The sequence below is a fragment of the Calonectris borealis genome, chromosome 3 (genome assembly GCF_964195595.1).
Source record: "Calonectris borealis chromosome 3, bCalBor7.hap1.2, whole genome shotgun sequence".
Lineage (NCBI taxonomy): Eukaryota > Metazoa > Chordata > Aves > Procellariiformes > Procellariidae > Calonectris > Calonectris borealis.
In genome coordinates, this window is record NC_134314.1 from 69961752 (window position 1) to 69985204 (window position 23453).

General features: G+C 42.6%; 1 long non-coding RNA gene across 1 annotated transcript in view; it reads left to right on the forward strand.

The window, feature by feature from the left end:
- Window positions 1-1266: 1266 nt before the first annotated feature.
- Window positions 1267-23453, forward strand: part of LOC142081393 (uncharacterized) — a 114037-nt gene continuing 91850 nt past the window's right edge. The window contains exons 1-2 of the long non-coding RNA XR_012673313.1: window positions 1267-1650; window positions 2789-2885. This is a non-coding gene — a long non-coding RNA (uncharacterized LOC142081393). The remainder of the gene's footprint in view (window positions 1651-2788; window positions 2886-23453) is intronic.

Here is a 23453-nt window from a genome sequence, read left to right on the forward strand (position 1 = left end):
GGTTGTATAATGTCCTTTCTTTTGCACCTGGCAGGAGACACCAAAAAGGTCCACCAACACTGTTTTACTGCCCGATTTTTTTTAAATTGGATTTTTATCTTAAGTGTTCAGCCATGTATTAGCTAATCTTTATTTTGGTGGTCTTTGGAGAAAACTGGTGGAAAGGCAGTGCTAGATAACATGACAAGTTGAGGATGACTATTGCATAATAGTACGAGGATTTCTTCTACTGTTAGATATAATTCATTTATTTAAAAATTATGGTGACAACAATAATAAATTATCTTGTTTCTGCAAGACAAACTGCAATGGAATATGGGATATAGTGAGCTGCCATTGTCACTTATTATCCTGCAAACACATGGAAGACTGTGGAAGGTCAAGTATCTAAATTAACTCCTCTAGGTTTGTGCTCATGGAAGGTACCAGATTAATAGCCTAGGAGAATGAAGGGCTTCTTTTATTCTCAGAACAGGTACAATCACGGGATCTTTCCCACACCTTACCTTACTCTTCACTGCCTCAAACCATTTTTGGGATAGACCACAATTACACCCGGAACCTGCATAGACTTGTGTGCTTAAATTTATTTGTAGAGGTAAGTCATTAGTACTAAGAGGCTGTGGAGTCCTGAGAGGCTGCGGAGGCTGAGCTATCTGCTGAGAATGCTAAGAAAGTTGTGAATTATTCAATTTTTATGTGGATACTTGTGAAATACCACTGGAACGTTTCATATAAGCCAACAAACAGTCAGCAGATTACCTGCTTCCATTCTGGCCTAGATTTGATCTATGAATGAATGGCTCTCAAGCCCTTAAAAATGCCCTGGGCAATCCCATCCTATTATCTCCACCATTGTTTTTCCATCCAGATACCACAGGGATGAGCACAATCAGTGGAGAAAATGAAAATCAAATTGCCTACCAAGAGCTGACCATATGGGGCAGCTGGTTGCTGCTTCCCAGCCCCCTGCCTGATGTCTCTTCCCTCCCTCAGATGAGGTGATACTGAGTGCTAGTCAGTCCCCGTCACCCTTCCAAATCTGTTTTTATGCTGCAGACAAGCAAATTTCCTCAGGTTTTATATTTTTCTGAGAATGTATCCTCATTTCGCTCCGGCTTCCTTGGGCTTCTGCAGGCTACAGCTCTTTGTTTGGTGTCCGTCTCCCCCCCCCCGCTTTTTCTGCTCCCTTGAATACGAACACTGGGCCTAGAAATAAGGAAAGGAGGCCAAGAGGAAAACGTGTCTCGCTGAGACTTGCCAGATATCCAAGTTGCATGTGGAGAGAGAGTTTCAGTTCATGCGTCTGGCTTGGACGGCAGCGTAGACCATTAAAGATCCTGTTGCCGGTCTCGCACGGGGCAGACAGCGCAGCTCTTCGCCCTGACACCTGGAGGGGCTGGGAGGGCTGGAGGAGCGGGAGGTACTGCCGTGCTGAGCCGGGGTAGATCCGGTGTTTTGCTGTCTGGGCCCAGGGACGCATTTTATGTTACGTGTTAAGAATGAGGACACTGGGAGAGGAGAGGTGTCTGCAATCAAATGCTATCACCTACCAGGCAGAGGAGCGCAGTGCGGGTTTCCTCCTGCCAGCTTATCCCCTTGGAGTCTCTGGCCCTTGGTTTCTGCAGGGTTCTGCAACAGTGATGTGTGGTAAGTTATTATGATTATTATTTACTCGTTGCTTCATGGCAGTTCACATGGCCCAGTAAAAGCTGGATCCCACTGTGCTTGGCACTGCGTAAACTGTGGTACTGTGTCCTGCCACCCAAGGAATTTACAGTCCAAATATACAAGGCAGGCAAGGGCATGAGACAGAGACATACAGAAAAAAAAACCAACCACCAAACAAAAAAACCCATGCGTTGACTTACAGACTGTCTGTTCTTTGACAGTTCCAGAAAGGAGTACAGTTTAAAATGCCTGTGTTGCTAGATAAAAACACCCTCCTCCCCCAGGCAAATTAACAAAAATTAACAGAAAAAATGCCGAGGTGTGTCTGCCACAGTACCTTAACGCATTTAGCTGTGCTTCATTGTTCTCAGTCCTTGTTCTCAGATGGTGGAGCACACACACAGGTTGTGTAACACCTCCGACTGCTCTGGGACACCTCGGTTAGCGCAGCGCTCAGTGGGGCCGAGGGGGAGCTCTGCAGTAGCTTTAGCTGAGAGTGCTTTACTTCTCTTGGTTTGTGTCCTGACTTTCAGTAATCTTTGAGAGCCTGAGGACATATATACGTTCATCTGTCTGACAGTTTTGAAAATGCCAACGTTCTAAAGGTTAATTGTATTTTTTTACATATTTGTTTGGTCTGTTATTTTGTACAATAGAACTACTTTTACAGCGCTTTCCATGCAAACACCACCTCATCTACGGGCTTTGTTGATAGGCGGTAGCTAGCAGCATGTGCTTCCATGCAAAAAAAAAAGAAGTAAAACCGCTATTAGGTTAATAGCTTTCTGTGACACAGTTGTAGAGTTAGTGCAATGGCTAGGCACCTCTCTGTCCGAAATACCAAGGCTCCTGGTTTCTCCTGCGCTCCGGTGGGGAAGCCGTAGAGAGACAGAAGAGCAATTCGATTCTGTGCTGCGAGTGCTTTCCTTTCCCACCAGCTGGCTACATCCATGCGTGTAGAGCTTTTGATTAGATCTGCTGTTTTGCCTATGGCAATCTTCACTGCAAACATCCTTTGTCTATACATCATTTGAGCATCTATACATGATAAGATTGCCACCTTTTATTACAGTAAAAACAGGAGCTTTCTTCTCAATAAACTTTCCTCCTTCCTCAGCTTTCCAGCCAGTCCTAAGGACAGGAAAACTTTGACAAACCTTTCACCTCCTTGTTCTCCGTGGAAGAATGTGGGAAAAGTTTTTGTAAAGACCAAGGTAGGCAATTCATGAAAGGGGACTTACCTGGGTGGCATAAAAATGGGAAACTTGGTAAAGTATGTACATGTAAACACACACACACACACACATTGTTGTATTGATAAAGTCACATTTTTCTGTAAAAGAAAAATTATATCTATGTATTTCTTAACTTACATACTACTTTCAGTCTTTGTTTCCCCTGTTACTTTTAACACCAGGGTCTTGGAGCATTACAATGCACTTCAGCATTAAAAGCTTCCTTTTTCACTATGGATAGACCTCTACTGTAACTAGGCAAGTTCCAGTGTATTACATGAGAACGAATAAAGATGTTAAAGTATGCAAAATGTGAAAAGGAAAAGGCGGTAGGCATGAATAAGCAAATAAATAACTTAATCACATTTTCCTTCGAATATACAAAATAACTTTACACTGAAGGATCACGTCACTAAAAAACCACGTCTGCTGAAAAAGAACTATTTTTTGTACGAAAGCAGGTCACGCATCTGCTTGTCTCTGAGTACTTTAAATAGTCAGTGTATGCAGTCAGTTAGCTTTTGCTCTACAATTAGACTTTGAACTAGGACTGAAGCATGTGTGATATGCGTTCCCTTGAAAAATACCACTATATGTAGGAACCCAGTAATAGAGCAAACCCACTAATGGGGCTGTGTATTAGGACAGCCACAGAATCAGGGAGTTTAAACATGGAAGTTAGCTCTTAGGCCAGGTAGTTCGACTTCCTGCAAGTGCACAATTGTTCACTACAGTTTGCCTTTGAATGCTTTACCCTCTCAAGTTTCAAATGCTTTGTTTGATGGGACTTTCTGCCCTCCATTTGAAAATTACCTGCTAGACTGAATAATTTCTGAGAAACTGCCTGATACTTTGTCCAAATCTTGTTCTTCCTTAGTTTCATCCCATTACATTTAGCGGTACCACTGCACGTTAGCATCCAAGAAATTCCTCTCCATTCTCTCTGTTCATCTTTCATATATTTCTAGACAGCTGTCATTTTGCCCTTGTCACCTAGATTAATAAATCAATCCCCTTCCTTGTCTAATCAGTTTTGTTGCTCTTCTCTGAAGTCCTTTCCAGCATGCTGGCATTCTTCTGTTACAGAGGTGTCTAGAAGTGGATGCAGTATTCAGCAGAAGTCTTCCCAGATGCATAGACAATAATTTTCCTCTTCTGACACTATTCCCCTGCATATGCAGCCCAAAATTGCATCGGTCTTTTAAACTGATATATCTCCTTGAGAACTCATATTCGATTTGTTGTTCACTGTCACCCATAGATATCTTTCTGCACAGATGCTTTCCAGGTTTTGCTTTCTTATGGACTATCCATGTTTCTGATTATTTTTCCTCAGTGTATTAGTCTACATTTTTCCAAGTTGAATCTCATTTTATTGCCTGCCTACATATCTAATCTTGTTAGTTTCCATTTATATTATTGCTATCCTCTCTGAGGTTTGCAAGCCTCCTGGTTTATTGTCATTTGTGAATTTCATTAATGTTCTATTTACCTCCTTTTCCAGATCATTAATTGAGATATTAAATAAGAACAGACCAAAAACATACCCCTGCAGCAAACCAGCTCGATACATCACCTCCCACCATTACCTGCTGGTTACAGTCCTCCAACCATCTTTTTCGTCCAGGTCACAGGACTCGGCTTCAAGTCAATTTCAATTAGATTTTTGTAAGAGACTCAGTTCAGTTTTTAAAATGTTTTGTAGGAATTAGCTCCATGACCTTTTCTCCTTTTCCTTCATAGCACAGGTGGGACTGATGCTCCTTCCCTGTGTTTCCATAGATAGCAATAATGACAGTGACGTGGGGAGAGAAATGGCTGCTTTTGGCTGATTAACCTGGAATGCAATATGGTTTCTAGTCTTAATTTTTTTTAGATTATTTTTGCACTTTAAAGTTGTCATCGTTTTCCTTCCCTTGTATCCTGATGGGTGAAGCTTTGTTGCTTCTCTCAGGCTCATGTTTGCAAACACCACTCTTATTTCCCTTATTTACTTTGGTTATCTGTTAAGCACTTTATGATGATGCACTCCTCTTTTCTCTGCAGACCTCAGTTAGCTTTGAACATTAGACACTGCCTGTGTCTCCATTGTGTAGACAAACCTTGTGAATGTGAAGCAGTTAATTTTTATTTTAAGCATTTTTGTGATGAAAAATCACACAGTGCAGAGTGTTATTGAAACTGCCTCTAACATCACTTTCTCTTCACCTCTCCTTCAAGCAGCGTGACGGAAAACCCACTGGAGTGGGGAAGAGAGTCACTGACCTCAATGGGCTTGGGGTCAGGTCCTTAAGCCCCCACTCTCCTGGTGCACTGTAACACCTAGGGAGAGAGGAGGCCTTCAAGATTAATTCTGAGGTGCTTTCAGTGTCTACTGTATCCCGTAGGCTCTCCTGTGGCAGCCGTGTTCCCAGGTGCTGCTCTGTGTGTCACCGGCGCAGCTGGCCAAAACAAGCGTGTGTTGCCAACAAGTGTTTTGAAGCAGCAGCTTTTTGCTGTTATTTAAGGACTGATGTCAAAACTGTGCTCTAGTAGGAATGTTCTTCGAGCTACACGGCTTAGTAATGCCATTGTGAATTTAGCACATGGTGATTGCCTGCAAACAACATTTAATGGTCAGACAGGTTTTGGCAGCAAGGGTGGTGGAGGGGAGGGAAGTGCAAGAGGCAGGAATGAGGAGCAACAGTGTGAAAAACGTTTTCCCTCTTGTTTCTTTCCCTGGCTCTACTTCTTGTCTGATAGATGATGGAGTAAGTAATGCTGCAGAAAAAGATGCTGCCCATAGGGACAAGTGACCCTAAAGGCCTCAGCATCTCCTGAGGTTTCTCCTGATTCCTTCCACTGTCGTCCCACGTCTCTCACTGCTGCTGGTTTTCCTTCCTTTTCTGTTCTTAGCCACACTTTCCCCTCACTTTACTTGCGTTGCCATGGCCCTGCAGTGTCCTTATACCTGAAGAAACCCCTCTGTGCAACTGGCTTTTGGTGAAGGTGGACTGCGATTCCAGAATTATATTTTGAATTAATAGAAGAGTAAATGTGAGTCCACATCTAGGGCCATGACTTGCTAGAAAAAGGAATTATATTTGGAAAAGATATTCTGGGGCTATCTGTGGAGTCGGGCATATCTAAATATCTTTGAGAAGCTAAGTTCTTGGCCTGGAAGAGGCAAGATTCAGTTAGTCCAGTTTACTTTGGAGATGTTGAATTTTCTGAAATCAATCTCAGTCTCTTTCATTAAAAGAAGAGGAAAATCTGTGATTGACCTTTTATCCACTGATACTAAAAGATCCATAATGACACTGGACAGTTACAGTTTCAAGGGAAGGAAGCTATGAAGTCTGGTAACATATTTATGCTGATGACTGCTGATTTCTGTTCTTGCCTGTGTGTGTAAGATCCTGGTGTGATCTTAAAGAATGTACTTGTCACAGTTTCCCCGTCTGGAAACGAAAATAATCGTACTCTTTCCCTGTCTCTCTAGGATTCTGAGGGACTTAGAGCTAGTCAGGTTTTCTGACATGAAGCTATGGAAATAAATGATATTGTCATTATTCTTTGAACACTGTCTGTCTTTCATAATTCTGTCCGTGGCACCTGATTTAACAGCTGCTGAGTGTCCATTGCTGGTGTTGAGTTCAGCTGGAGCTGAGGGGCTGATTCACGCCGAAGCAGTGGAAAAAGCATCCAAAATTTTTTTTCTGCCATGCTGCTCCATCAGCATACGCTGTGCAGCACAGCCTTTTTTTTCATCTTTTCAAAAGCTAATAACTGTAACAGCTATAAACAAAAATGTGAACTATGGTCCTTTAAAATGTTTGTTATACGACATTTTGCTTTTTTAATTAAACTGAAAACCTATCTTTTGAGTGAGACGTGGAGTAATGTTAGAGGCCAAAGGGAGGATAGGGTGAGGCAGGAAGGGGTGAAAGTGATAGCTTGGTCAGTGAGGGCTAAATCTCTACTAATCTTCAAAGCAAGATATACCTCAGGATTTTTCTTCTGTTTCTCTCCAGACGAAGGCCATTGTGTTTCCATCCTTGGCTGCGTCAGCAGTGATAGCCCTTTTTTCCAACATTGATTGTTGACTTCCCCTGACACCATATCACAACCCATTAGTGCTGAAAACTGACAAGCCCAGCTGCAACAGCAAAATGGCAAGTTTAAAAGAAAATATACAAGGGACAGGCACAGAATGCTATTAGTATAAAAAAGTAGTTGCTTTTTGTCTTACCTCTGTAAAGGTCAAGAATACAAACATTTTTTTCTCCTGCTAACAACAACTTGTGTATTTTGTGAACTAACAAAGCTATTATCTCTTTTTTAGTTTTTTTTTTTTTTAATTCAGGCTGTAATGTGGGTTTTACAAAATCAACCATGTTGAGGTACAGTAAAAAAGAATCCTTCCTTTAGGAAGCTTGCAGGGAATATTTTCCTTGTACATATACAGAATATGGGAGTTTTTTGTAAGGCAGAGACAGTTCAGAGAAATTAATGGCTCATCAGTTCCCGGGTTCTGGGGTCCCAACTTCAAGCTTTTGTGTTGAGTTGGATTTCTTTCTTTCTTTTCTTTTCTTTTTTCTTTCTTTCTTTCTTTCTCTTTTCCTCTGGAGTTATATGGTGGGTGTCAGCACTCTGGAAGGTACAGTAACAGTAATGGCAAATGTTCCTTCTGATTGTACAGGTGATTCCCCAGGGGAAGTAAGCGACAGCCTCCGTAGTTCGAATGCTGTGTACTTACAGAGATATGGGGCTTAAGCAAGGGCAGCCAACTTGTCAAAACCTTAGTGCCAAGGTCTCTATTTCATATCATTCTGAGGGCTGCATGGACGTTTTGCTCTGTCAAAGCCCAAGGGACACTGCAACCTAACAAGTACAGCCCAACAGCTCTCCCGACACCCAAGTTTGTTGCGAATGGTTACGTAGCAGCAACAGCAATGGGAAACTGGTGAAGTACATCAAGGAAAAAAAAGACTGAAAGTCAAATTAAGTAAAAAAAAAGATCCAAAATATATTTGGAACCCTGTAGGGCAGTAAAGATACAAAAAACTCAGGTTAGCAGAAGTAATGAGTTTGGTTTTGAACAGGTGGGATCATTTAGGCTTGGTTTTGCAAATTGATAGCTGTGGACACAAAGGACATTCATCTCAAGTTACCTATTCAGACAACTCTGTCATCACAAACGTAAATGAGTTCTTTCAAACTCATACCTATGGACATTTGTATGGCTGTAGCTCGTAGAGCCCCCGTTTTGCTAGGATGTTGCAAAGCAATGTTTTCTGCCCCAGAATGCTCTCAGCTGAAACCGGCTCATCAAATGAAGGAAATTATACTCTTATCCCAATTTTATGAGTGGGAAGCTGAGTCTTATGGATCAAGTGACCTATCCAAGGTCATACTGTGCACCTTTCTTGGAGAATGATTGCCATGTGCTAAGGTATGAATTTACAAAGCCCAGCCTACTCTGTGGTAACTTTCTGGGTGATGCTTTTGTATGATGTAGCTCAAAGTGAAGTGTGTAGAGAATGACCACGTTAGGATATACAATTAGGGCAGAGGAGCTGGAATTGAATCAGTTGACATCCTATTTACCCACGTGGCATATTTCTCATTTGTTCAAGCCCTGGGTCTGTGACTGTGGATGAGTTGAGCTCCATCCTCCTTTATTCATTGCTACAGAACTAGTCTGCTTTTGAGGCTTCCTTGTTTTTCCTTTCTCTTCCACTTGCTTGACCAACCCAGGAACTTTCTGAAGTACTTAGACACATTTCTGAAATTTCTTTTTAATGCACGGGGATTCAGGCCTAGTTTGTCTTCACATGGTAGCTACAGTTTTAATTGTGGCTCAGATTCCAGAAGGATTCTTCACAAAGCTTGTTTTTATGGGTTGTGTCAGGTATGAAATGTTATACAGAATGGGCTTATACTGTATATGAAGTTGTAGTCATGGAAGAACTTTATCATGGCAATTCTACTCCAGTCATTTATGGGCAGTCTTCTCCAAATAGCCAAAATTTTCAGAAAGGCTCAAGTATCCAAATATCAGACTTCCTACTTATTTTACACTGGCATGACCCCACTGAAGCAAGGAGAGCAGTGTTGAATCAGGCTTCAACCTCCTTGGAGTAGTTCCCTCTCACAGAAAGAAAGAAACCCCGTAACTTCAAAGAGTTAAAAAAGGGGAAAACAGATGAAGGCATAATTACATTAAGACGAGGTTAGCACTTGTTTGGTTAATGCACCTAGCTAATCCAGTTGTTTCAGTCTGAATACAGAGCTTGCTGCTACTTTTTCCTATATGAAGAGCTGTTTATATCATGGCTTTGGACATACATGGACTGATTTCTGAGATTTTCTATGAATACTCAGTCATCACTTGTCAACTTTACAAAGCAAGCATGGGTTTAGTGGCAAGAAAGCATGGAAGGAAGGCTCCCCGTCATCAGAGTTAGGCAGTAAGGCGTTTCTCTGTCTTCTTCAAGGCTCAGTACTTTCACTGAAGTTGCTCATGTCTCAGTGAGCCAGTCCAACAACAACATTTCATGAGATTTCATCTGTCTGGTTAACCATTAGCTTAAACTGTGGTAAAGCTACCACAGTTAGCTTTAATAAAAATAAAAGTCAGACAAAGCCAGACAGAATGCAGAATAAATTAATGTTTGCTTGGGAACCAATGCCTATAGAAGAATGTATGTTTACGTTGTAGATGATGGTTGATTATGGGTTGGTCTTGACTATAATCGAGGATGGCACTGAGGCCCAGGTCAGTGGTAGTGGCAGGGTTCACGCATTTACAGGCAAACAGGTAAATGGAGGTGGAACTTGGCTTGTGCTGGCTCCCTCTTCTTCTGGGCATCTATATTAAAAGCCTGACATGCTGTTTGACAGCGGTCCATACTCCTGAGCAGTCTCAGTCAGCCATACTCCACTTTGACAGGTATCTAAAATCTCAGTTATCTGATCTGCTCTGTTCTATGCGCTCCTTTTGTGTCTTCTGAGATAGCATGGGAGAGGGTAACAGTGCAGACTAAGTCTCCACACTGTTTCAGATACTGAAAGGAAACTGGATATGATGGAAGTTGTTGCTGGAAGTGTATTGTTTCTCCCTTTAATCAGCCCTCGCAGTGCTAAAATAGACACTAAATGAGGAAACAAAATATCTGTGTCTGTGAAAAGCATCTGGAACTTTGCTGTACTTAGGGTTTTTTTAAGACCATTAAGGAGGGCTTCCACTTTAAAGGGCACTTTAAAACTGACTCTGTGTATGCTTCAGCAAGAGTTTTCAGCATTTTCTTAGGCAGCAGACACTTTAAGTGTAAGGTAAAGCAATATAATGTGATCATTTATTTAATTCAGTCTCCACTCTCCCTGCCTCTCTTCTCCCAAATGCAGAGTGGATGTCCCTCATCCACTAAACATGTCCTGGATTTTTTTTCAGTACTAAGTGGGCAGATGGTCCGTATGAGACACAGCTTGGGATATCTTTTACCTTTACGAATGAGACTACGTTTTGGTGGAAGAAAAGTCTTTCCATTCTTTTGAGGAATTTCACTCCTCCAGAAACGACCTGTCTGTCATTAAAGTCAGAGGTAATAGTAGCACAAGGGTGGGAAAGTAGATTCCTGAAAGATCTTGCAAAGCAGTTAACATGCTGAATTCTTTGGTCGATAGGTATCGTCTCTCAGAAGGAGCTGGACTCTGATTCAGGCACTGAATTAAATGAGGATTTTTAAAAATTAGCTCAGCATTCTGAGCTTTATTGGAAACCTGTCTCTTATTTTGGTGTCTGAGATTTGAGCTCTTCTGAAAATCTGTCTCAGAGTAACCCAAAGGCCCCTAGGACTTGGCTTCTTCAGTCCTTTCATGGCTTTCAAGAATTTTGCTATGAAAAGTCTCCCTTGGAAATACCTTCTTTCCTGCATAGCAGCCAAATCCTTCCTCCTAATATCAGTGACATACAAACGTGTAATAGAGCTTATATATGAAGGTATTTTGTCTCTGAAGGAGAAAGGCAGCTTACAGGTGCGATGGGGTGAGCAAACCGAGAATATCCCCTGTGGTCTTTAAAAAGTTAAGTCATGTACTCCCTGCGCAGCACCAGCTGATGTGGGAGGGAGTCAAAAGTCGTCTCCCATTTCTGCTCCCTTTGAGAAGAGCAGCCCTTCAGGGCTGCTGGCGCTCCCTCCCTGAGTGTGCCGAGCTGGCAGGCAGCGGTGGAACGGAGACCCTGAAGTGGCTTTAGAACAGTTAGTTCGGGTGCAAGGAGTAGTCTGGCTGTGGCAACACAGAGCTCAATGAACACTGCTAATTTATTTGCCGACCCAGCCGCTGTGTCTTGATAATACCCTAGAACATACCCATTGCCCTCAGAGGTCTAGGTTTCTTGTTTCCCTTCTCCTGTGAAGAACCAGGATTTGGCCACTTTTGTGCAAGACAGTTACTTTTGTAGTAGTTAGCTGTGAGTTAGTTTTCTTATATCATGTTTGGGCAACTAAATAATTAGCCTGCTTTGGAAAATGCTGAGTCTACAACGGCTCCCAGTGAAGTGAAGAGAATTGCAGACTACTCAGCAATCTGGAAAACGAGACCTTTTGCTTATTAAATATGGAGCTGGGAACAGAATTTATGATGTTCATTTTTTGAAATTTGAAGCTGCATAAGCTACAGCTTATATTAGGGCTCTACACATGTAGAGTTACTGAAGGGCTAGTAAATGACTAGTAACTAGTAACTACTTCTGTAAATGACTGATCAATTGCTACAATGTCCAACAAGTTGTTTTTTGTTTTTTTTAAATACCACTTTAAATTGCCTATAATACATCTATTCATGTACTTTTAACGTACCTTTGACCTCTGTAACATAAAAGTATTGTTCCTTTGTCAATTTTATATCTCCAGAACATCATGTGTGGCCATGATATATTTGTAGAAGGGATTCTTTGGTTGAAATGGCTGCTGACTGAAGTCAGCTGGGGCTGACTTCAATCCAGCACAAGAATCTTGGTTTGGGGACCCAAATAATGGGGCACTGTAGTCTTGTGGACAGCTTAACCAGGGAGAGAACGGAAGCAGGTTCCTTGAATAGCCTTCCTTTGTCCACCATCATGAAATCAAAAAGCAAATCTTTTGCAAAACACTAGGCAATAATTCCCATGGGGCTTTCCTAGACTCATCCATCATGGAGAAAATCCAATTTTCCTTCTTTCTCTATTGTACTCCAAGAAGCCTTGTGACCAGTTAGGTCATTTAGCTTTAAACGTTAACTTGGCTAAAACATTTTAAATTAGTAGGTCCTTTTCAAAATTTAGACCGCAATCTTCCACTCATACCCTAAGAATAATGATCTATACTTTTTGTTAAATGCTTAGTGGTTTTTGAGTGAAAAGTATTTTGTTTATGATGTTACTTTTGAATAATAGTAATTAGTAGTGCCATTGTAACAGATTTTTTTAAAGGTCTGGAACGCGTGAGGTTCCCACCAAAGAATTGCTTCAAGACTCTGTCAAAGTCCACTTCCATGCACATTTATATGGTAATAAAATGTCGGGCCTAGTGTTTCGGTTAGACTATATCCCAGTTACACCGAACTATTAAAATGTTCATTCATTAATTCATTCATTTCCCGACTCCTTCCAGAATGTCCTACAAAGATATTTTGCCAGCCTTGTTTACATAAATTCCCCATTGTGCTTTGCATTTTTATTAAATAAAGGTGGTGTTTGAAATAGCTTGTAAATTGACAGGATACAAATTAGTGGGAAAGCAAACGTTAAAGAGTCGGTGGTGTCTCTTGGTGAGCTTTGAAAAACATTCTATTTAGAACCAATTGTGCAGGTGTATCATTTATTTTTCTGCTTTCCCCCTTCCTTCATTTGTTAGAACTAGGGAAATTTGCATGAAAATTGGTTGTGTGTTTTTTTTTCAACGTTTACCTGCATTGACTGTTTATTTTATATCTGCAGTTTTAATGCTTGTCTTGTGACATCACTGTTCATTGCTGGGGAGGTGATGGTGATGTCACAGAAGTCACGGTTTGTAAGACTGAGTGCTTTTCGCGACTAGGGATGATGTAAAACCTTTCTTTCTTTTGGGCCACCAGTTGTTGCTAGTTGATGGCTGTCATTCTCGTGTGGAAAGAGGCTGAGAGCCTAAAGCCAATGTGTAAGGGTCAACGCCTTTGTGCTTGTGTGTGTGTCACAAAATGGCCACTCTCCTGAAAACTTCACGGCAGACAACCAAGTGTTCCTGATCACGGGAGACCATGTTTCCTTGTCAGCCTTACTCAGGACACAGATTTATTTGGGGATGAGGACTCCGCTGATGTTTGCCTTGTGTTTTCTGTATCATATCTGTTCTTTTTTCTAAGGAGTCACCTCTGTCTCTATCAATTCAAATCCAAAACCTTTCAGGAAAATGAAACTCCCCTAGTCCAGTTTGGGGAGGATGTGAAACTATGGCTCCGGGTAAAGGAATAAGCAGTAATGAGATTAACTGTACAGGAAAAAACCAAACATCTTCCTTTGGTATATAGGTTTATATGAATAAGAAGTGACAGAAACAGGACAGGACAAGAAGAAAAGATCTATCTAAATACAGCGTATTTTCCAAAATGTTCCCGGAGTTGTTGGAAGCTCCTTAAAAACACCCCCGCCCGATCTTTTCCAGTAGAAGATAGACCACAAGACAGACAGCCTTTGGGAGACAACTCCCCTTAATGTAGTCAGACAGTGGATCTGATTGCTGGGCAGAAACTGGAAGGACGGTGAGCACTCCTTTCACCTTTTTTCCTTTATGCTCAAACTCATTTCCCACACCTCGAAAATCTCCTACCGAAAGTGACCTACCGGTCAAGTCGCAGTCCCTCACCTCCAGCAGAGCAGGAGGCGGCTGGGTTGCTCCTTTAGCAGCCCATGCTGGTAGCTCACCACCGCTCGCCCCGCGGGGCTTCTTACAGAGCGGCTGGTGCTGCTCTGGCCTCTCTCCGACGACTGGCTTTGTCACTTCTGTCAGTCTGCGGCACGCACGCACGCACGCACGCACGCACATGCACAGCAGCTGCCAGTGGCCTGGGGGGCCTGGGATCCTCATCTTTTTTTCCTGAGCTCACTTCTCCTGCACACCGGCTGGCTACATTGCAGTCTTTCACCTGAGATAGGCTCTGACCTCTTTCCGTGCATCTTAAAACACCCTGCCGTGTAGCTGCAGTGGCACGCAGGCATTCACCCTGTTTGCTGGTGTCTCTCCTCCCACTTTCAAATCCCCTCTTCAAAGCCCATTTGATACCAGTGGCTTGGGTCTTTGTTTCTTTTTGGAAGGTGCTGGTTGCCTTTGATAGAAAGGTTTGGTTTTTTTTTTACTGTGAAGGGAGTAAAAATGTACTTGTCCATTTTAGGTACATTTGAATAATTGCTAAAAATAAAATGAAAAAATCAGGGCTCTGCTCTGCAAAGTAGTTTTCAATCCCCTGAAGAGTAACATGGCTCTTTCTGACTCCACACAGGCAGACAGGCCTAATTCAGCTGTCTGTTGCATGGTATGTTTAAGTGGTTTTGTAAAGCGGTGTTCCCTAAATGTTGACAGTTTAATGGATTTCATTAGTGCCTGCCTACGGGCTGAGGGCTCAAACCTGCCCCCACCAGGGTTAGCTCAGATGAGTTCAGAAGTGGCTATGTGGAGGACCACCCTCATCTCTGTCAGAGCTGCTCCAAGAACTGCATCTGGAGCCTTAAGACAAGAGCAGGCGTCTTCTGCGTTCCCGCATCCACAGCACAGTGTGGGCAGTGGCTGGTGGATGCATGTAGTCATACGTCCATCTTTCCTGGCCTCTCATTAGGCAGAAATGGCCCCAAGGGTCCATCGCACACCCAAAGGTGCGTGGGCCTTCTCAGGGTCCTCTTCCACGTTACCATGCAGGTGAACGGCCTTGGTTCACTACCTTGGGGGCTGAGGGAGTGTCTCTGTTACGCCAAAACGTGCTTGTGCTTCACCCCCTGTGCCTGTGAGACCTCTAACTGCATAGAACGTCTAGTGACCCTCCAAGTCCAATGTCCATTAGGAAATAATGTTCATGATTTTGTTCCAGTCGCCCGGTAAGTCGAATAACGTATGAAAGATAGCCTCATCAAGGTAAATAATAGCTGAATCGAGTCTTTGTTTACACTCTGTGAGGTCAGAGGAAGCTTGACTGCTTTGTCGGGAGTATGAGTTGGGGGAACATTTTGAAGGGGAAAGCGTTAAAAGTAATAATATGAATTCTTAGAATAGACAGTTACTCCTTTCATGAACAAAACAAAAAGAAAGGATGGTCCTAAGAAGCCATGAGTGGAACTGAGAGCCTGGTTTAGTTGTTTCATTGCATGCTAGACTGTTCCCAAGCCAAAGTGAAGACGACACTCCAAGACTATCAGAAGTAACTTAATACTTTGCTGGCATACTGAAAATCTACAGAATGGCAATTAGCTATAATATTTACAAATTGAAGGCAAGTCCTATAGTTAAAAATGAATTCCAGCATCTATTCTGTGATGTCTAGTGATTTCCTCAAATTTCTCTTTTTGGGGGGGGACTGAAAATACCTGTAGTTTGTCCCCGTCCAAAGATGGTTTCTCCCTTACCAGAAATACTGTGTGAGATACCTGTGTCTGGATTAGGTACTAGCTAAGGGAGAACAGTGTAGGCTACCCCACACTTTGGCGTTATGAGCATCAGGACTGCAGTGTAGCTGTGCCTCATGGAGTATTAGCAACTTGCCTCTCTCGAGTTTCTAGGTCCAGTCCAATTTGATGGCCCTCACACTCTTCAGAAGATTTAGGCCAAGTTCATTCTGGCGTCTCTCTGCTCCCAAGGGACTGCTGTGCTCTTGGGTAGGGCAGGGAAGGCACGTGAGGCCTCTACCTATGCAGCATGCTCTTTGCCTGCAGGCCGAATCTTTCCTGCAGCCTTCCTGGACCCTTTGCTGGGGAAGGTGAGGTTGTCAAAGTGTGACTCAAAGTCATTCCCCAGCCAACATGACCACAGAGGTTTTTAGGATCTGTTTTACTACTACCACCACATCTAATGCACTTTTTTTTGCTCTTTTTGTTCTCCTTTGTTCTGCAGTAGCAACTTTTTGAGGCATGGTTTTCCACTGAAGTTAGACAAGAGCAGTGAGACATATAAGCAGGTCTTTCATACTCCAGTAGAGGTCAGATACCTACCTACAGTAAGGGAGCTAATTCATTACAGCATGATAGATTGTAACAGCTTATTTGGAGCCCTATTATATAAATCACTTAAATGTGTATTTACATAACATTCCTATTAATTACCACAAAGACTGTAATGACTTTGAGCTTTCCAGTTTATCTTGTAAATATGTATTTAAGCAGTTCTGTAACAGGTAATATTTAATCAATAGACCATAACAGATCATTAATCATGCCAAACCTTTGTGTAAAAAGTGAATTTGTACTGGTGGAACGTAATGGATCCTTTGGAGTACCATTTAACATATTACACTACTCACATGAAAACTTTACAATGCCACTAATGATACATGTTAAAAACCCTAATGTGACCTCCCGTATGGTAGGTCTGCGTATTGACAGATGTGAGCATATTTTTCTTGAGGTAAAGAAGCCAAGGAGTTACTCAGCAGTGATTCTTTTGGACACTTGCAAGGAGCCGAAAAGGCAAGCTCCAAGGGCTGTACCTGCCTTATTCTTTCTTGGCTGAATAGGAGCTGGGAAAAGACGTCTATGTAAAGTGCTTATATGCTTACCCAGTATCTGTAGTTGTACCTGAGCATCATGCAATAGTGTTTTACAGCCTCAGTCATGGCAACAGCTCTGGAAGGTAGAGAAATGTTACTTTCATCCCTACCTTAGAAGTGGGGAAAAAACCCAGAGAGACACATGCAAAACAGCAGGACTCATGCATGCAACAAAGGGATCAAGATCTGTCCCACCCTGCACTGCTGCTGTTAAGCAGATGACCATCCTTAATTTACTTGACTGTAGGCAGGTAATGCTGCTGTTTTTATGGAAACTTAAGATATTATCTCAAGAGGAAGCATGTGTTTGTTCAGGAGCCAGTGTTTAAGTGGTAGTATTTTGGTGGTCTTTGCTAAACTCTTCAAAACATAAGTGCAGAAATGGAGCTCATCGGCAGGGGACTTATATTTTTAAATACTTGATGCACAAGGTAAGTAGAAAAGAGAAAGTAAAAACCTAAAGAGCTTTCAAGACCTCCAATAAAAGCCCGAAGAGTTTTGTTTCCCTCACACAGTACAGAAGACTAGCCATGTCATAAGAAAGCAGGGAACTTGAGAAGGAAATCCTGCTTACTTTACCTGTGCCAGCAGCCTGACTGATTTTAAATAGACTGCTTCGGAGAGGGAGGTGAGCAGAATGTTTCTGCAGAACTGAATTATCAAGTATTATAGCTGCACCACTGAAAATCCACATGATGTACTGCATGCATGCTTGCCAGACTGTCCTGGGAAGCTGGCTTCAAGCTATAGCTGAAGTCATAGCTAAAAGTTAAGAGCCAAATTGTGGTCATGTGAGTCGGTCTGCTGGCATCATGCAGGACTACTGCTCGGTTAAGGTAGGCAGGGTTGGTTCCAGGCTAGGAATGTAATTCTAGAAACTGTTTGTCCTACGTCACGAGCGTGCCGTGCAGTTTGTGGCGAACAGCAGTGCCTGCTCAGAGAGGAGTCGTGACTGAAATAGTAAGAAAGTCTTAGTCCAGGACCATCATGTATTGGCAAAGCCTTATAGGAAGTCTGTACATCATGGCCCTAACTCCACTGATCTCTTGCTTTCGTAAGCACTAAATTAACTTTTTTTTTTAAAAAAACTTTTATTAATGGTTCCTTTGGCGCTTTTGCAATCTGTTGTCTAATGCAAGCTTTGATTAAGTTTAAAAAAAGGTCTCTGCAATAACAGTTCTCCTGTGTAATAACTAATCAATATATGCTAACCATTTGCCAAATATATTTCTTACAGAGAAATGGTTGCGAAGTTAGGTGACTGCCAAAAAAGAAAGAAAAAAAGAAAAATAAAAAAGCTTATTTAATTCCTTAGCCAGTAGGTATTTGTATCTGTAAAAGATTAACCAGTTTTGTATTTTTGCCAATTAGTATAGAGATTTTATAAGCTGGCATGAATATTCAATTCAAATGATTTTTTTACAGCTAAGTTATAAACCTCTAGAAAACATGGGAGGCCAACTCAACCCTGAATATAGCAGTGAAGCTGAGTGCTGCTGTAATAAAGTAATCTATTAAAAGGTTATATTTCATATAAGATTGCTTTCCCTAAGCACCTAAGCATATTAACAACATCTGAAATGCACTTGTAATTATACACACCTCAGAAAAGATTTAAAATTGCCTTCTTTGTCCACACTTATAAAAACATCTCAGTCACTCTGATCTTATTTTACCTATGTACCTTAAAGCTTGTAAAAGCAAAATGGAAGAAGCAATCACCCATCAGAGAACTGCTCATAGGTGAACTTTGGCTGTCTCTGGTGGCATTAATTTTGCTCTCTGTGAACTGCACTTGACAGCCTTGTAAGGTCTGGAGAATTTTTCCCATCTGTGACCGGCCTGCATTACTATTTGCTACTAATTTGCAGTTCGAAGATGATGCACTGGGGGAAAAAAATCATTCATTTGGTCTCTGAAGAGCGGTTACAGGAATTACTATAGCAGGAACCTCCTGAACCAATGGAGGACAAGCCTTACAAGAAGCAGTGCAAGTGCAGCAGTGACCCGACCTGAGCTGGCTTTGGTGCCCAGTAACTCCACGCAACACACCACCTCTCCCGTCCTGAGTGACCACCATAACAGATGGAGCCCAAAGTCATGGACTAAATGAACTCAGTGGGCATTTTGTGGACATTTGTGGACATTTTATGGACATTTTACAAGGGTGGTCACTAGACTAAGGGAATGATATCTGTGTATTATATCAAAGGATGGGAAGGGGAGTGGTGGTTAATGAGGGTGTATTGGATAGTGTGGGACCTGAGCATGACATAAATGGTATGGAATAAGGAGTGGAGAATGTGCTGGGTTTGGCTGGGGTAGAGTTAGTTTTCTTCGTAGTAGCTAGTATGGGGCTATGGTTTGGATTTGTGCTGGAAACAGTGTAGATAACACAGGGATGTTTTCGTTACTGCTGAGCCGTGCTTAGACAGTCAAGGCCTTTTCTGCTCCTCACAGCACCCCACCAGCGAGGAGGCTGGGGGTGCACAAGGAGTTGGGAGGGGACACAGCTGGGACAGCTGACCCCAACTGGCCAAAGGGATATTGCATACCATATGACGTCATGCTCAGCATATAAAGCTGGGGGAAGAAGGAAGTGGGGGACGTTCGGAGTGATGGTGTTTGTCTTCCCAAGTAACGGTTATGCATGACGGAGCCCTGCTTTCCTGGAGATGGCCGAACACCTGCCTGCCGGTGGGAAGGAGTGAATGAATTCCTTGTTTTGCTTTGCTTGCATGCGTGGCTTTTGCTTTCCCTATTAAACTGTCTTTGTCTCAACCCAGGAGTTTTCTCACTTTTACCCTTCTGATTCTCTCCCCCATCCCACCAGGGGGGAGTGAGCGAGCGGCTGGGTGGGGCTGAGCTGCGATGGAGTTAAACCACGACATGGCTAAATCCTGCAGCTTTTGGGGGAAGACTGCTCTTTGCCTGTTCGGTCAGTGCTGGTGAAATTGGCAGCATGCTTGCATGACTGGGAATTGCAGGAGCGGGTACAGCAGCAAAGCGGGAAGCATGCTGCTTTAACCACAACATCTTCATGTTTGAACTCTAGCCTCCTTTTGTCTGCTTGCTGACCATACTAATGAACTTAAATGCCCTGCAACACTGTTGCTGTCATCTTTCGGTATACTGCATAAATATGTTGTGTATAACACATTAAGAAACGTCTATAACTTATTTACTTCTGGTGTGGTATTTAGTTTCTGGACCAGGCACCAAGACCAGCAAAACACAATTTCTGAAAATGCAGTTCCATACAGCGGAAGTGGAATGGCTTGAACAATACTGAGATTTTTAGACAAAGATAATAATAGTACTTTTAAAGTTAGTATGCCTCTTTGCCTTGTTAGAGATCTGATTTGCTGTCCTACTCAGACAAAAATACCTTTGATTTTAAGCCCTCATAGAAATTCCATTTGAAAATATTCAGCTGGCTCCATTTGGCAGCTAGGTTTAGGAAGGAACATTTTTATCTGTCTCCAGTCTTCTGGGGCTACTGGTTATTTGGTGAAGAGCATTTGAGCTAATGGAGCTCACTTGAATTTCCCTTAGGAATTAGATTCTTTCCTGAATAAGGACTGTGGGATCAATTATCAGCTGTTCTGCTGAATAAACTGAATATCCATGGAGCTTTTTAGCTTTTCCTTTGTGAAACCCATGGCTCTTAGAAAGGTCTGTCATGGTGCTGGTGATTTTTGTTGTGGTAATACTCCAAAATGCCCAGACACAGCTGAGAGTGGTACTAATATGCACCACATGCTACCTACGGAATTGCTGTGGCAGAAGCATGGGGTCCCTGCCCTGAGCACTTCATAGTGTTGGGGTTTTCAAGATGATTCGTTGCAGATTCTACTTGCTGGATTTTTTTTCTAAAGCGATCTTGTTTCCAAATGTTAATTTTCACAATGGAGCATCAGTTATAAGTGCATATGTTATTAGGGCATTTTATCATATTTAATAGGACTTCCTAGCATCTCCTTTGGCAATTTTATTAAACGAAAGTATTCATTTCCTGATTCGGAAGGGAGAAAGCTGTGCAGTTTGGTTCTAGCTATAATAAACTGATAAAAAACTTATATAGGACTTAATGGAAAAATCCTGCAGATTTAAAAGCAGAATGCCATCTCCACCACACAACCCTCTGGGATGATTCAAAGCCAGATGAGAAGAGACTAGCATAATTTTACATCCTGTATTTTAGGAGCAATTTCTTAAAAGCTGAATATTGTCTTCACTGTAAAACTTTTATCAGTGTTGAGTCAAAGAAACCCATTATAATACTTTTGGATTTAACACTTCCCGGATCAAGATTGGAGGCAAGTGTGATGGGAGGTGGAGGGAAGTGAGGAATCTGTTGCAATGATGTATTCCTCTGTTGTATCACACAGAAGAAGGATGATCTTGCACGAAGCATTTCCAGGGTAGAAAACGTAGCTCCTGAACTCCCTCCGCTCCTGCAGGTTGGGTGGAAGAAATGCCTTTTTGACATTAAGGGAGGGCAGTAGATGTGGTGGATTCTCTGCTTTAGAGCTGTTTATGTCAAGTCTTGCTTTACTCAAGCCATACCTGTATGGTAGGTGAGCCTGGGTAAGATGGTCACAGTGGTCCTTTTTGGTGTTAATGATATAGGGAAAATCCTGCAAAGCATTTGCATAGGATACTGTCAGCAGATATGCTTTAATTTCTTAGGGCATTGTATAAATTGTATAAAATCATATGCTGACTTACAAATGGTGAAAGTATTAGGCCCGTCTTTTACTGTGCTGATACATTGGAGGAATTAATTAAAAAAATAATTCTGGTAAGTAAGCTGAAAGAGGACTAGAAAGTGCCTACTCTTTCAGACAGTGCAGGGAAGTCACTAATTGCTCTAAACTAACTTCACTGAAGTGCAGAGCAAGGGAACAGATAACACAAAAATGTATTAGTTGCTTTTGTTGCAATAGAAAAGGCTGTGGCAAGGGATTAGGATTTTCTGTTCAGCAAAGGAAGGGACTGAGTTTCTCGCACACTCCACGTCTCCTCTTTTGCTATAGTTCAAGAATCTCAACGTACTCAAAACAATCTGGCAGCATCAGCAGCGTAGTTTGACAACACACGGAGTGGCCAGCACTGCCCCACAGAATAGTTTCCTGATGCCCTTTCGAGACTGCCGCTTATGAACACGCTGTACGCTGAGAACATTTTTATGGGAACATTCAGGCAAACAAACACAGATGGCTGCAATTGCCCGCCCCCCTCCTCTTCCCCGGTGGGTAATCGACACTTGTATTAAATCGCATAATTATTGGGGGTAATACTGTATTATCAGGTCAGGCAAGTTTTCTTCATGAAGGTTCACCTGGTAAGTACCGCACGGTGATAGATGAGTTTTGTGTTACTTCACATTACGTGGGACCGGTGCCAATGAAATCACCGCCTGACTTGTGTACCAGGTAATCAGTCACACCCAGGCTATCTAAAGCCGTGCTTGCCTGGGCCAGTCTTCTGTGAAAACAGCTGGGAAGCATGCCATATCGACCGCGTTCCTGCGAAACGGCAGATAAAAGCGGCTAGAAAAGTTCAGCCGCGCTTTAAGTACGCAAATGGTACTTCTGGCGCTTGCAGGGAGAAAAGACTGAAGGCTCAGAGACGGAGCGAGCGAGCGTGCAGAGCAGCCGCGGTCACAGCGCAGCGGTTGGCTTTCAGCTGGGGCAGGGGAGGAATGTGGGACGGTTCCCACAGCATCTCCCGGCTTTGGGAACCTCTTCCCTTCCAGCGCCGCGTGCGCCGCGCTGCCTCCGAGGGCACGGTCGGATGTTTGCCTGAGAAACAGCTGCGGTGGTTTAACAAGTTACTGCTTGATCAGCTATTTGTTCCTGCTCCCCTCTGCCGAGGTGCAGTAACTGAATCCGTGGGCTCTTGCAGGCTGCTGCAGCAGGGAGGGAAACAGGCTTTGCTTCAACTGTTTGCAGGTACGGACAGTTGCCACGTCTGAGTCGTGGGGGCAGAGATAAATAGTTAAGGGGCAGGGACTTTTTAAGCAGAGACAGCTGTCTCCCAAACGAATGTCTCACTGTGCCATAAAAGACACTCAACACCATTAAACATTGGGCTGTCAGCAATAATTACAGAACGTGTTCACACTGTTTAAAAAAGCAAAAACTACAGAGAGGAAGAGAAGTGACATGAAAATTCAAATGTGAAGAAACTAAATAACTGCATTTGGAAAAATAAAGTGTTGCTTATGTGACTAGAGAGTGTTGTTCCTAAAAAACACAATTTAGGAGCAAATTTTGCCAGTGAGCCTTTCACGTAGGAAGTGGGAATGATGAAGAGAAAAACTGCTTGGCCCTTTTGCTGTTTGCCCCTTTCTTTCTCTTTTTGGGTCTTGAAAGGTAGGCAATCTCCACTGCAGTTTTGTAGTGCTGATAGTTTAATGCACATAAAGTTACATATCGGGCATATATAACCTCACCTGTCTACTTCAGCGTACGGATGAGAAATTGCAAGGTACATCTGCTCTGTGGAAGCTAAACAGTCTGAAGTCCATCACTGTATCTTGTAGTCAATGAGGGAACACCTTTGGTGGAAAAGTCACACTTGAGGCAACAGGTGGCTTTTTACCTACGGTCGTCACAAATAATGTCTCTGAGGGCTCCCAGTCAAAGAAACTGATGAAAAAATGTGGGTTCTCTACTGGTTTGTGGTAGGTGTTTGCTTTCATTGCAAAGTCAGCTTTGAGTTTCTTCATCCTTGTCATTTTGCCCTCTCTGTGTGACTTTTTACATCTATGGGAAGGCATGATTGTAAAAC